The sequence below is a fragment of the Crinia signifera genome, chromosome 2 (assembly GCF_055691185.1).
Source record: "Crinia signifera chromosome 2, ASM5569118v1, whole genome shotgun sequence".
In the NCBI taxonomy this organism is placed as follows: domain Eukaryota; kingdom Metazoa; phylum Chordata; class Amphibia; order Anura; family Myobatrachidae; genus Crinia; species Crinia signifera.
This window is the reverse complement of record NC_139218.1, coordinates 193,346,529-193,362,158: the sequence shown is the minus strand read 5'-3', so window position 1 is coordinate 193,362,158 and position 15,630 is coordinate 193,346,529. Positions and strand designations below refer to the sequence as shown.

Here is a 15,630-nt window from a genome sequence, read left to right as displayed (position 1 = left end):
TGGTGTCATGCCACAGCTGGGGGACACTTTTTACAAGTAAAAAAATCACTTTCTACGGCTTAGTACATCTGCCCCTATCTGCCAGCTCTCAGCAGCCCCATAATTTTTTTTTTTTTTATCTCAGTAATTGTTTCAAATCAGGTTGGCTTTAGCACAGAATTGACTTTAGGGGAAAAAAAAGTCACACATTGCTAGGCCTGGTGAGTATGGAGGTTGTTCTAGCACTGTAACGTTTCTCATACAGAAACTGCTTCTCAGAAAGTTGGGTGGACTGGGGCATTATCCTGATGGACTACCTGCTTCTTGGTGAAAGGAGATAGGCGCTGCTAAGAAGACCCAGCATCAGCTGTCAGGAGTACTGAGTAGGAGACCCGCGGCAGCAAGAGATGCGGGTGACCCAGCGCCAAGGGCATTGAGCAGGAGATCTGGCGCCTGGGACCACTCAGCAGATATCTCGGCACTGATTAAAAAAAGTTGGCCTTGGTGAGTGCAATGGAGGGGAGGTGGGGGTTGTTCCTATCAGAAACCTTTAAAACCTTTTACTGTCCAACCCCTCACCCCCTTACACAGGGCTGCTTGCACTAGAGTGGTGGTGGTTGGGATTACAGGATACAGAGCAAGGTACACAGAGCCATCTCTCTTGCGGGTGTGGAGGCAAGGGGTCGGAAGTTCAAAATGGTTACTGTCAGAACCCTTTCAAACCATGCTCTCCCTCCTCTCCCCCACCCACACTCTATCACCCCACATTCTCCCCCACAAACTCTTCTTCTCTCCCTCCCCTATTAATCTCTTTCTCCATCCCCTTCTCTCTCTCCTCTTTTTCTCCCTCTGTGTTCTCCCCCCCACCACCCCTCTCACCTGCTATCTCTCTTCTTTTTCTCCCCTATCCCCCACTCTCTCACCCCCTGCCCCATCACACTCTCTTTGCTGCTATCTCTCCTCTTTATCTCTCTCCCCTGCCCCCATTCTCTTTGACCACTCTTTATCTCAACACTCACTCACACTCCCTCAGTCTCACCCCACTCTCTCTCTGCCCTAATATCTTTCTGCTCCCTCTCTCCTCCCCACCTCTTTCCCCATGCTCCCCCTCCCTCTTTCTTACAGTATCACCCCCTCTCTACCTAGCAATCTCTTGATTCTGCTCACACCCCTCCATTTCTCTCTGTCATTTTATTTCCCTATTTATCCATGAAGCCCTCTTTCTCACCTTGACCACCCCTCTCTATTGTCAAATGTGGGGGAGGGGCTTTCAAGATTTTGCTATGGGGCCCCCAATGCTCTAGTTACGCTCCTGCTCAGAATCGTACAGTATTCAGCCACATTTGATGCGATAGTGATGCGCTCCCCTTTTTGGTTGGTATTGCATACAAAAACAGAAAGCAGTCTATCTTGACTATCTCACCTGTAGAATGTACCGTGTGTACCCAGTTTAAGACTAAAATAGTGCATGGTGAGCAAAGCTCACCATGCAAGGGGACGTGGTACACTTATACGGTGTCCATGTCGACCTACAGTATGTCCACATAGACACCAAAAAACCCTGCAAATAACTCATGTCAACCTTTTCCATTTCGACCCATTTGCTTATGTCGCCATTTTGTCCATTTTGACATAAGGTATGCTGACTTTTTTCATGTGTCGGCCTACGGCCTGTCGACCAATAGTCAACCAACCAATTGGCTGCCAATAGACAATGTCTAGGTCGACAGTCACTAGGTCGACCCACTAATGTTCAACAGTGACTAGGTTGACAACTTATTGTATATGATGCATGGGCAAAATGAAAATGAGTGGCTATGTAGAGCAGTTGGTCTCTAATAGTACACTTGATGGACTGTTATTAACTTCCTTAGAACATAGAGGGGGAGATTCTCTAAACTAAAAATGCCGGCGGGGCGGGCGGTGAATCTGAATGCGCGCCGGGCCCTTCCCGTGGATCGCCCCAGCTGCCTCTCCCCCCGGCTCCCGCTCGGTTCCCGTCTGCTCTCCCCCCTCCTTTCCTCCCACTCGTGAGGAAATACAGACACCATCCACAAATCAGGACCCCCCACCGGCACTGCCCGGCTCCACTGCTGTGCAATCCCGGAAGATCTCGAGGCAAAAGAAACTAATAGGAAGACGCAGAACAGAGAGACCGGATGTGAGGAGAAGGGTAAGTAGGAAGCAGGGACGGTACGTGAGGCAGGAGGGCTCCCAGTCAGGCGGCGGGACACTGCGCACACGCCGACACCATCGGATAAGGCAAAGTGCTTCCGACACCTCCATACACCGCAGACACCTCCATACATCGTGACCGCTACAAGCTGTGGGCACCACACGCGCGCGGCGCTCGAACGGTGACAGGCTGACCGCACACTGGCACACCTTACTCTGCACCCTCAGTCACTCTCCCGAAAGCCCGCACCCACACGCCGGCAACACAAAGGGGTACCCAAATTCTTCACATTGATCTGATTTGCGGGACGCCGCACTCAGATAGAGACTATTTGCACTTTTATTTCCATCTATCTTACCCAAAAATAAGATTTGGGACATTTTCTTTAAGAAACAAGGGGACTACCCCATACCCCCATTCACCTTGGCAAGACGGGTTGCGAGCCTGGTGCGCAATTTCTCTGGGGAGAGAGGGGTCCACACTTGTCAAACACCATTCAGGCAGGTTACCATTGCAGACTGTAACCATTTGTGTAACTACTGTATCTTGTCAATTTTATTTACTCAGTAAAGTATTGTTACATTATACTACTGTGTCACACATGATTTATTCATTAACCATTTAGACACTAGGACAGAGCTCAGCACAAACCCCTATTTCTCTATATGTGTAAATGCAGGGCTGTATTCAATGTCAATAATCAGTTGGATTTTAAAGCATTTATAAAACTGACTCTATTGATCAATGTCAGAGGAAGACCAGAAAGAAAGTCTATGCTGTGGTTTAGGACTTTATACAGGTACACAGCAATGCTAGCTCTCAGATCTGAGACAAATGTCATGCTGCCACTCATAGGCGTGCACAGCACATTTTATTGGGGGATGCACCTAGCACCACATTTTGGGCATGTATAACACCGCCCATTGGGTGTGTCTAACAGGGCCAATCAGACGTGTCTACCATCATCTATTGGTACTTGCTACAATATAAAATGGCTTTCAGTATAATAATACATGCAAATATAGTAAAAAAACATATATGGATGATATTTAGTGATATGACAATGGTCTGGTACAAGTAACAATGCAAAATACACATAATTGATTAATGGGCGCTTCTTTCAATGGAATACAGTTCTAAAAAGCAAAAGTATTTGATAAAATGTATTGCTGGTAGGGAGATGTTCATAAGGGTGGGCACAGCATTAGGGGGTGCCTGTGCACCCATAAGACTCAATGTACGCACACCTATGCTGCCACTATTAATGGTAATGTGGCATGTTGTTGCAACTCCTTCCTTACAAAGCCTTTTATATTCTTTGCTGCTGCTGCCACTGCCCCTGAAGCACATGGCCATGTCATAGACACCCCGTGGAATTAGGTTTATGGTGGGAAATCGCTGGCAAAAGGTTATAGATGCAACACATGCTGACACGTGCCATGATGCAGTGAGCCTTTGTGTCCAGGGTGCTTTTCCAACTTTTATACTAAGGGCCAGATGTATCAAGCTTCAAAAGTGATTAAGTGGAGAGTGATAAACAACCAGCCAGTCAGCCCCTACCTGTCATGTTACAGGCTGGGTTTTAAAAATGACAGGTCAGAGCTGATTGGCTAATTGTTTCTCAGTCTCCATTTTATCAATTTTTGAAGCTTGATACATCTGGATCTAAGTGTTAAAATTAGAAAAATTCAGTCTGAAAAGGCTAACTCAGAAGTAAATGAAAATATTTGTTCTATGGGCAGGGCTATTTTTGAGGTGGAACCCACTGAAACGCCATTCCTAAAGGTCTTTTGAAAAATGAAATAGTCAGGAAAGGCATTCCGGAACTGCCTGTCAGCACAGTGTATTTCGAGGAAGCTTCTTCCAGAAGCTATCCCTGCTGGTTATGAGCACAGCCAGCATGAAGACAACACTTAACGCAACTATGTAGATAACAAGAGCATCCTCCACTATGTGAAGCCACAACAAAGGCATAACTCCCAACATGACCCTCTACAGGAGCGACAAAATGCTGTTTCTGGACTTCCCCCTTAATTTATAATTACCATCACCTTTTTATCTATTAACCTGTTTAAAACATGTGATGGCAATCATACATTAAGAGGGAAGTCCTGAAACATTGTGCCCCTCCTGGAGAGGGTCAAGTTGGGAGGTTTGAAAAAGGTCCTCCACTCTCCTTCCCTCTTCTCTAATTATCCGTGGCTCCTACTCCCATACCTACAGAAAGACTACAACTCCTGGTCTGCCCCTGGCTCAGCAACCAAGGCAACATTGACCACATGGGAAAGCACTGGGAGACGGAATGTCTGTTCTACACTCTGAGACCCCAGTGACCTGGAGCAGTGGAGCTGCAGAACCGCATATTTTAGTCTACCCAGTGGTACATACCCCATCTTTGCTCCTCGCCATCCCCCAATCTGCAATAGGAGTTTGGGGATCACAGAGGCAGCCAAACTTAAGTACCAGATACTCTCAGCAACATCATACCCCCTCTGCAGTGTTCACAGTGTACATGGGAACCAGAACCCTTAAAGTGTCAGCCTTATCATCATCCATGACTTTGGCCTAGTTGCCACAGGAAAACATGGCAGCAGCAGCAGCACCCAGTAATATACTACAACCAGGTAAATACCATACTGCTTTCTCCTGCTTAAGCTGGGTATATTGTGGATAAGTTACAGCTCTCTCCCTCTGTCTCTGCCATTTTCAGCTATTCCTCATCTCTCCCATCTCAGACTATTCCTCCTCTTTCCCATCTAACACAACGCCTTCCTTTGCCATCTCCATTCTTATGCTACTACTATTCTTTCCAACTTCCGCCTCATGTTTCTCCTCCTCTTTATACCATTATTCCTCCTCTTTCCCTCTCCCATCTCCTGAAGGTATTAATCTTGACAGGGGTATTATATGAGTATATCCCTTCCCCCTGCACCCTCCTAACCTTAACCTCCCCTTGTACATACCTAACTCTCCTACACCATGGCTCCCTGCTTACATTTAGGATGCAGGTAGTCAGAATTCGGGTGCTGGCATTCTCATCGCTGTTGGAATTCTGGCAACGGGATTCCGGTGTTGGTATTGTGGCTAACAGCATGTTAGTATTGTGGCTATCCTGTTTAGAACAACATCCTGTTTAGAACAACTTTTGTGCCAAGTTCCCTCAAAACATTTGTGTAAGTAAACTTAGAAGAATTTATGCTGTATTGAATGCAAACGGTGATGAGGCACAGCATTCCAGAACTGCATAATACATTTAGCTTTAAGAAATAATAATGGTACAGAGCCCAGGACAGCGCAGCTTCTCTCCTTCAGGAGACCCTTTGTATTTTAGACTGGGGCCCTCAGCTTTTCTTCCTTGCTGTGCTTTTTGTGTGCCTCCTCATTCCACTCCTCTATGAAGAAGCAGCATGGGTTCCTTAGCATTCCTGCTAAGGAAGCAGACTTTCTTCACCCTGTGCCTCTGCAACAGTTTCAACCCTCACTTCACCCCATTGTGCCTGTGCAGCAGCCTCTTCTCTGCTAAATCCCCCCTCCCCAGCACATCTGCAGCAGCTCTCCATCCCATCCCTCCCCTGTGCCTCTGCATCTGTTACTCCTCATGCATTGGTGGTGGAGTTAGCAGCAGTCTTCTCAGTCCGCACTGTACGGTCTCATTGAGCCAGGAAATATAAGAGATAAAAGAAGTTGGAGTCTCCCATATTTCGGAAAACAGGACTATGGGCTTCTATGGTGGGATCTCAACTCAGCCTGACCATAAGGTGACCCCATTGAGTGCACTTTTTTACACAGAGAAGCCTGCATGGATCTGATTGATCAGTGCAGGCTTCAGCCAAAGACACCAAGAAAATGAGAATTTTCCAAGCATATTTTCTGCTGAATTACAGGATGAATTCAGTAATATGAATGATAGTAAATGAGCAAACCACCATAGAAATCATGGCCATATACGGGTGTGTTCTATCGATGGTGTATTCATTCATAGACCAGAACTCAGCTGAGCTTGCTGTATATAAATATGGCAATTCAGCCGAATTTGGCTGTTAGTAAATTAGCTGATGCTAATTTACCCGCCAAATTTGACATTGTACCAATTCGATCTTAGTAAATTTCCCCCGTCTTCTGCTAAGACCGATGCCCAATGTCATAGAGGGCATGTAAAATGCAAGCAGCTAAAATGAATAACCCCCCAAAATTTTAACTATCTGATGAGAAACAGAAAATTGGCAATTTACCATTCAAAACATGGCAAGGAAAGGGTTATGTTCATGATTAGTGGTTCAGCTTCTCATGCAGATGGTAGCCCTCCTCTCTCTCAAAAAATTAAGAAGATTAAGGTGGCAAAAACACAGGAAACAACTGTGCATTCTACAGAGATAGACAAATCCCCAAGGAGAGTCCAAGTGTGTCGGTGGTTGCAATGTCAAGGTCTGACCTTCCCAACACTGAACAGAAAGAGGAGGCTCCTTCCACCATTGTCTGCAAGTGCTGGGAGGAGCACTGCCAGTCCAGTTGCTGACATTGAGAATGTCACTCTAGGAGTAGTAGTAGTAGTAGTACGTTTATTTATAAGGCGCCGCAAAGTGTCCGCAGCGCCGTACATAGCAAAAAAAATAAAAATAAATTACAAGGTAACGTACAGGGTGTGTTGAAAGATACAGTATAAATAGGGGTATAGCTGGTAGAACTAAAATCAGCATCAGTTCAGAAGTAGGTGTCAAAATTGTCAAGGAGACTGAAGATGAAGTAGAGGAAAGGAAGAACAGGACAGGAGCACAGGTGAGGTAATGAGGTAGGGTGAGTACGTGAGGAAGGAGGGCCCTGCTCATAAGAGTTAACATACTAAAAATAGGTGGGTGGACGAACGAAATACAATAGGATAAGTAGGAACGGAGGGGAACGGAGGCAGGATAGGAGGATCAAAAGAGGTTAGGAGGAGGGATAGGCTAGTCGAAAAAAGTGGGTTTTGAGGGAGCGCTTGAAGGAGGTAAGGGAATCAGATAGCCTGATGGGTGGCGGGAGGTTGTTCCAGTGCAGGGGGGCAGCGCGAGAGAAATCTTGGACACGGGAGTGGGAGGAGGTGATTAGGTGAGAGGTCAGTCGGCGGTCAGCGATGGAGCGAAGAGGACGGGAGGGAGTGTGGATAGAGATCAGTGAAGAGAGGTAGGGAGCTGTGGAGGAGGAGAGAGCCTTGTAGGTGGTGGTGAGGAGTTTAAAGAGAACTCGGAAAGGAATGGGGAGCCAGTGAAGAGATAGACAGAGGGGGGAGGCGGAGGTAGAGCGGCGGGAGAGGAAGATGAGCCTAGCAGCAGCGTTAAGAATGGATTGGAGAGGTGCGAGGCGGGTGAGAGGTAGCCCAGAGAGAAGGATGTTGCAGTAGTCAAGGCGGGAGATGACAAGAGAGTGAATGAGAATTTTGGTCGCGTCAGTGGAGAGGAATGGTCTGATGCGTGAGATGTTGCGTAGGTGAAAGCGGCAAGACTGTGAGCGAGCACGAATTATGGGGGGGGGGTGAAAGAGAGGGAGGAGTCAATGATGACACCGAGGCAGCGCGTTTGGTCGGTGGACGTGATCTCGGTTTCACCAATGCTGATGGAGATAGTGGGAGAAGAGGGGATGTTCGGGGGATGGAAGATTAGAAGTTCAGTTTTAGCCATGTTTAGTTTCAGGAAGCGTTGGGTCATCCAGGCTGAGATGACCGTGAGGCATTCGGAGACCTTGGACAGGAGTGATGGGGATAAGTCGGGGGAGGAGAGATAGATTAGGGTATCATCAGCAGGAGTACACCAGGATGAGGATATTGGTGTAGCTGGCATTGAGGAGGAAGTTGAGAAGGTGGATTCTGATAGTGATGTGGTTTGTTTAAATAAGGCACAAGTGGAGACAGTTGTTGGCCATGGGATGAAAAAGCCCATTGTCATGCCTGAGTAGAAAACCAAAAAATCCACCTCTTGGGTCAGGAACTATTTCTACCCAAATCCAGACAACAACTGTAGTCTTTGTAAAAGCTTAATAAGTAGGGGTAAGGATGCTAACAACCTAGGAACATCCTCCCTTATATGTAACGTGCAGCACATTCATCCTAATGCTGGCCATACATCAGACCAACTTTCCTCCAACCATCCAACTAGTTGCTTGGATGGAATAAAAATATGGTACTGGATGGGAGCAAATGTAATATTTACATCAGAAATTTGCTCCCAAAATCTGGAATAGTACAAAAACTGTCCCTCAGACACAGTAATGTAGTTGAACCTGTTGGATTTAAACAATTTGACTGAATGTTTTTGTCCATTTTCCTGGGTTTGTGAGCACATTTCAGATTGTCCTTTGCTCCCATCCAGTATCAGATTTTTATTCAATCCAAGCAACTAGTTGGATGGTTGGAGGAAAGTTGGTCTGATGTATGGCCAGCATTAGTCATTGTTAAGTTCAGAAACTTTGGCTAAGAATGTAAGCAGTCTAGTGACACCTAAATCCTTTTTTCTTTTGCATACAAGCTCCTGCAATCCACATTACTAACTCTCGCATTGTAATTTTCCTCTTAAATCAAGGAGTCATTAAGCAGGTCATGTCATAGGCATGACTGACTCCCCTCCCATTCTGGATTCCTCCAGAGGATCGTTGAGCGCTAAGCCTACTGTTGCTGCTGTTGTTAATCATCATACCAGATGGGGAGTCAGAAGGCCACATTAACTAAGCAATTGACTGTCCAACAGTCATTTGTGAGGAAGATGAACTATGACAGCAGTCACCCTGTTGCAATGCCAATTACAGAGAACATAAAAGCTTTGCTGGTGTTAGATGTATTGCCGTATCCACCATTAGTGCTGTGGATTTAGGCAGTTGATGAAGGTACTTCACAAGATTCTACTTCACTAGGCAAGCGATTCCTAGACTGTACATTAAGAAAAGTGTCCTTAGTGCCATTGTACCAACTGTCCAATTAACCAGGACATGTGGACAAGAGGACCAGGGCAATCCAAGGACTACATGACTGTAACAGTCCACTGGGTCAATGTATTGGCTTCTGCAGCAACAATAGCCGCAGCGCCAGCAGTGGTGTCTCACAAATGCCAACTTGTTCCTAGGCAGGCTAAGCTGTGTGTCACCAGTTTCCGTAAGAGGCCCACTGCTGAGAACCTCTAACAGAAACTGCAGGATATCATCACACAATGGCTTACCCCACTTAGACTCTCCTGGGGATTTGTTATATCTGACAACACTAATATTGTGCGAGCATTACATCTGGGCAAATTCAAGCACATCCCATGTTTTGCACACAATATATTTGGTGGTGCAAGATTTTTTGAAAAATGACGAGTATGCAGGAGATGTTTTCAACCACTTTAAAAATTCAGCCACTGTGTGCCGAAGCCTGGAGCACCAGCAAACACTCCTAAACTGCCCTGCAAGTCAGTTCAGACACTGTTAGCTTGAGTAAGGTCATTACCCTCCTCAGGCTTTTGTAGAAGCAGCTGGATTCATGAGTGATCATTCTGTTGAAATCAGAAAACTACATATTGGCCACTGTGCTCGCCCCTAGGTTTAAAGCTTACACTATCTCTTTTTCTGATGGACACAAGTCTACAGAGGTGCAAAGACCTGCTGATGAGAAAATTGTCAGCTGAAGCTGATCATGACACGGCAATAGCTCCTCCTTCAAATTTCTTGAAAACCCTCTGGCAGTGATGCAGGGCAGTCAGGAGCAACTTTTGACATCTGGTCTGGACTGAAGGATCTGCCAACAATTACTGACATGTGTACTGTCACTGCATATGATGTGGTCATCAATCAAAGAATGGTGGAGGATTATATTGGTGCCAGCATCCAAGTAGCCATGTTGGACAGTCTGCATGTATAATGTAAACAGGAAAAAGAGGCAATTTGGAGGCCATTGCACAAACTGGCTATGTTATCGAGGTTAATAATATAAGAGGAACAAGAGGAACAACCCCCCCCCAAAAAAAAAAAAAAAAATTATGTGATTTTAGCTGTTTTTATTTTTTATTTTTAAAAAGTACAGATCCAAAACCAAAACCAAAACCTGAAAGGGTTGTTTTGGCAAAATCAATCTAGATCCAATTATGAAGGGATATATAGATCGTAAATCAAAACACAAAACTTGAAAAGTCGGTGGTGCACATCTCTAGCACACTCTGGCTGATCTGTGTGGCACTGATATTGGAGCCAGGGTGCCGGCATTGGCAAGTGCATAAACATTTGCCATGGCTGGTAGGAGGATAATAATCCGGTCCCTCATCTGTGCATGCACAGACAATGGAGGGAGTCAGTAAAGACTCACGGGAGCACACATTGTCCGTCAGGCAGAGCATACACACTGGGCTATATAACAAATGATATCGCTCAGTAGTGCCAAAATGAGCAATATTGCCTAGCGTGTATGGGGCTTTACTGCAATGTTTTTGTGCTATGCAATATGGCATTTTGCAGGGTCACCTATAATCTGGACAAACTGCTTACACTTTATACTCAGTAAATAAAAGCTCTTTATAAAATAAAAAAAATAAACAAAACTGTGAATATGCTGTTGTATACTGTAAATCCAGCCTATGTAGAAACTTTTTAAGCCTGTGCAATGGCAATAAGGAAGCATAAATATATCCCATTGTACTATAGATAATCTTGGGTCCAGGTGATATGAAGTCTGACCACAGATAAAAGTATTGCACCATAGAATCACTAAACACAAAATATTATCTTACTAATACCTCTATGATTGAAGGCAAATATATATATAAATCTCCATCAAGAAGTGAATAGATTCCTATGAGTCAAGAACAACCTGCAAAGTGATGGACAGGGAACAGAAGTGTGGAACTTAAATTACTAACACAGGACAAAAGCGGTGGATTCAGTCATCGAAGAATTGTAATTCCAAAAAGATTTGCAAATTAAGCTGAGACCAATAGCTTAGTGATGATATTGCAGCTACTAAGCTTGTATATTCTCTGTGTACTTGCGCGGGTTTACTCCGGGTACTCCGGTTTCCTCCCAAAATATCCAAATATATGGGTAGGCTAATTGGCTCGCAACAATATTAACCCTAGATTGTCTGTGTATCTTTGTACATGTGCTAGGGAATATAGATTGTAAGCTCCACTGGGGCAGGGACTGATGTGAATGTTGAAATATTCTCTGCAAAAGCATCGCGGAATATGTGTGCGCTATATAAGAAACTGTTAACAAATAAATATAGGTACTTGTTTCCTAGCATGGCGCCTGTCATAGGTGATCGCATACCTTAAGTTAAGGTATGCGATGGACGCGACCGACGCAATTTCAGGGCTATTTTTAGCCTTTTACCCGAGCCCGCGAGGGGCGGCGGTACGCACCCTCCTACCTTTTCATACCCCCACTATCCACGTCGGCCTGGAGTTGATTTTATATAGTGTGGCGAGCGCAGCGAGCCACTGAGCCCGAAGTGTGGCGAGCGCAGCGAGCCCCGCGAGGGGATGCGTAATACCTGTGAAGTAATGGGCGTCCGCTCGCCACGCTTTGGGCTCGGTGGCTCGCTGCGCTCGCCACACTATATAACATCAACTCTACGCTGACGTGGATAGTGGGGGTAGGAAAAGGTCGGAGGGCGAGTACCGCCACCCCACGCGGGCTCGCTGCGCTCGCCACGCTTCGGGTTGGCGTTTATCGTGGGGTGGCGTTAACACTGGGGGGGCATTTAACCCATCAGGGTTGGGAAATAATAAAAATTGTGGTCTGGGGGCCATTTAACATTGGGGCCAATGTAAAATCGTGTCTCAGGGACCATTTTACATTGATTCCAATGTAAAAATCGTGTCGATCGCATCGCATGCGATTTAGTTGCATGCGATGCGATCGACGCGATTTCGGGGGTTCCGATGGACACAATTTTTATCGCTGGCGCCGTGCTAGGAAACAAGTACCTAAATATTAATAAATACATGACAAGAGATCTCACAATACAAAAATTCCCAAATTGAGTACTCCTACTGTGCATTCATCATTAAGCCTAAAGAAATCGGTCAACAAAGAAAACAATATGAAGATATGTAAAAGTTAGTTCCACCTCTGCAGTTCATAGCAGCCATCTCTTCCATACCCAGTGTTGCACGGTAGCAGACTAATGATCTACAGTATGTTGCCAGATATTGCAGAACACATTTTAATTATTTTTTAGATATACTCTGTCTGAGAGCGTGGTAACACATGCGCCCATTTATTAATCGTTACATTCTGGTCCACCCTGTGTCCTTATTAAGCCTCAGCCCTTTTGTGATAAAATGCAGAGATTCTCGAGTCAGTGGTGAAGGGGTGTGGCTAAATGAGGCAAATGTGCATCTTTTAACCCTGTCCCCTCTTCTTAGCCCATAATACCAGCAATTGTCTCAAAATTCTCCATCTTCACTAGGAAGTGGGTAGAAAGCAGGAGAAGATCCCACTCTTTCAAGGTTATGAGGGGCTCCTCAAAAAAAATCCTACGTCTCCTGCCACTCCAGGAGAGTAGGTAAGTATGTTGCAGTGCAATCTGGGAATGAAGTTAGATTAAATTACAGGGTGCGGATTCATCATCCAGATGCATGAATCAGCAATGACAGGGGCTTCGATCACTTCATTGCCAGGACTCCTGAACATGCGCGGTCTGCTAACCATTCACGTATGGCGGCCATTGTCGCAGATGCCTCTTGGGAGACCCTATTCCTGTGATTCATATGAAGTGTAGCCCACAGGCTACAATGAGCTAACACCATTGTCAGATGCTGGTCAACTTCAGGGATCAATCTGCATTGCTTTGCATTACAAAACTTGTTAAATGTGGCAGCATCATATCACCTATGGAAGTTATTTTTGTTTACAAATGAGGTATGTATTAACAATAACCAATTAAACCAACTCGCAAAGTACTTAATAGGTAACGATCCAACACAGAAACTTACTTAGAATCATTTGTGGAATATCATTATTCAAAAGTAGTAGTAGTAATAGTAGTAGTTAACAAACAGAAAATAAAAAAAATACACTAAACCATGTGTAAAATAGCAAGTGCACATGCCCCCAACACATGCCTATTCTGAGTACCCAATCTGTACCTTCCCCACTCCTAGGGGCACTGGGCCACTGGTGACTGGTACTCTGTGTCAATGTAATGTCCCAATCAATCACAATTTTTGTTGAGCAGCGCCCCAAAATATCCCCAACCATAAAAACAGCATTCTGTACTTGTGAGGTACAGTGCAGAATATTTTGGGACACACAGTTAAATATTAAGCAGGTTACAGTGCGGCACACACAGTGTGGGATAAGTGGCCAATACACAAGTGGGGTTGATCTTCCGATCCCCCCCCCGACCAACCGGCCCCAACATATCACTGTCCTGATAATCAGTGGCCAATGATGATCAGCCATCCGCTCTCTAGAACAGCACTGAAAAACATCACTCCCCCAGAACAGGATGGTTATTATTATGCAAGTATATTTGATACTGTAGTTTTGCATATAACTAAAATAAATATAATATTGTTCTGCCAAACTAATTTTATCCAAAATGAAGAGAAAAAAACTAATTCCAAAGACACCAATTCAAATAGACAACATGCAAAACCCTTAGCACAATCATTCGCCACCACTGGTAGTCTGTAGTACTACATATAAAACATTAATAAAAGAAACGCAACTAAACTTTTCAAAAACCATGTAGCCTCCAATGATTAAGTGACCAGGTGTTATACATACACGATCATATTCCGATTTTGTTAACTTCCATTCTATTAGTCACAACAATTTACCAATCTTTTTGTTTGTTGTGGTTTGTTTATGATTACTGGAAAAAGAAGCAAATGGGAAATATCTTTGTGTCTTAAAAAATATCCAGAAATCAGACATTGGTTTGATAATATTACATCCGTGATCCTCCAAACAACACACTTGTGCATTGAATATTATTGCTACCTATATCTCCAATATCACTTTTCTTTTCCTAGGCTGATTACATCCAAAGGACATAACCCATAAAGAAAGTGAACCTATCCAGGATGATTATTTTTTCTTGCATTGTACATGAGAACATGAAATAACATAGGCATGTTTTCAGCAAACAAATCCTAGTTGCATTTTATCATGATTACAATTTAGGATATTATAAATCTGTATCCAGAATTTATAGTAATACTCGCTGCAGCGATAGTTTAGTCATTTATGATTTCGAAATGCAATTGGAGTGATTTGAAATAATGAATTACAATGTATGCAAAAAGTACAACCTAAAGTTTTTAGTTAAAAAAATTTAAACTTTTTATTAATAATGTCTCTAGCTAAACCACATACATTGTCTTATAAAATGCAGTTATGAAGTTCCATTAACAATCTTTCTATACACAATCTAATTTAAAAGTCCAGACAATCATTCCATAGACCATGAATTTACCAATTACAGATTTTGGGGAAAAAAAGACCAAATGCTAAATAAGTATTAAATAAATTAATCAACTATAAATAAATCAACTATTCCATACTACATATTTGTTAATTGTTTGGTATTATGAATATACAGTAATCCAAAATAAGTACAAAATACAAATTCAAAGCTTACACGAAATTTGTTCATGAAAATTTGACTTACCAGCATCAAAAGGTAAAAAACTGTAAATTCAAAAGTAAGAATTCATGCTTCATTCAAGCAAAAAGTGAAATTTCTTACATGAAATAATTGCTGTATAAATGCATGTGCCAGAAACATATGATTCACATTACATTATTAAGAAGAGAGAATTAAAAATGCTCTAACCATATTAATTGGGATCTCTAGGCAATAAATCCAAAGGCAAATCTTCTAATTTATGTCAAAAATTGTATTCCACATTCAGGCTGTTTGCATGTGCAAATTGGCTTTTCCATCCCCATTGTTATGCTTTTTTAATCCTGACAATTGTGTCTCTTTTCTGGATTTGAGTACCCCAGAAAATGATGAACGCTGCATTGAAGTCCGTCCAGGAAAGGTTGTTGTAAAGTGTAAAAGAGCAGTGTTTGCTTCGGAAGCTTACAGCTGTCTCTAGCACGTATTGATGTACTGTAGGACTCACAGTGTAAGCTAAGGGAGGAGTTATATTGTTCACATCAGCACATACAGAGTAGATTAACTGCTTCACCGACTTGTGAATGAAGACATGCAAAATATGAGCAGGCAAAAGTGTAAATACATTGCTTTTTACCTATATAAACTGTTTGCTTCTGTTAAATTGCTGCTGGAGTCAGAGACAAACTATTATTCCTGATAAAATGCAATTTACTATAACAGCACGCCAAAAATAGAGTTATTGGAAACATTTAAGTCAGTTCTGCAGAACCCCTTGTTATTACCAGCCACACATCACAACGCCTGCAACACACAGATGTAATCATTTAAAAGATGTCATAATCCTGAACTCAAGCAAATGCCATTGAGTGGTTGCCCATTATTACTCAGCAGTTCACAGATTATCATG

The 15,630-nt window shown here is 43.6% G+C and overlaps 1 protein-coding gene across 1 annotated transcript in view; it reads right to left on the bottom strand.

Annotated features, from left to right (window-relative positions):
• The window catches only part of HTR1D (5-hydroxytryptamine receptor 1D), a 56,225-nt gene extending 41,010 nt beyond the window's left edge, over positions 1-15,215 (bottom strand). Inside the window, exon 1 of the mRNA XM_083173474.1 lies at positions 14,934-15,215. The gene's annotated coding sequence lies outside the window, so the exon portion shown is untranslated. The remainder of the gene's footprint in view (positions 1-14,933) is intronic.
• Between the last annotated feature and the right edge of the window lie 415 nt (positions 15,216-15,630).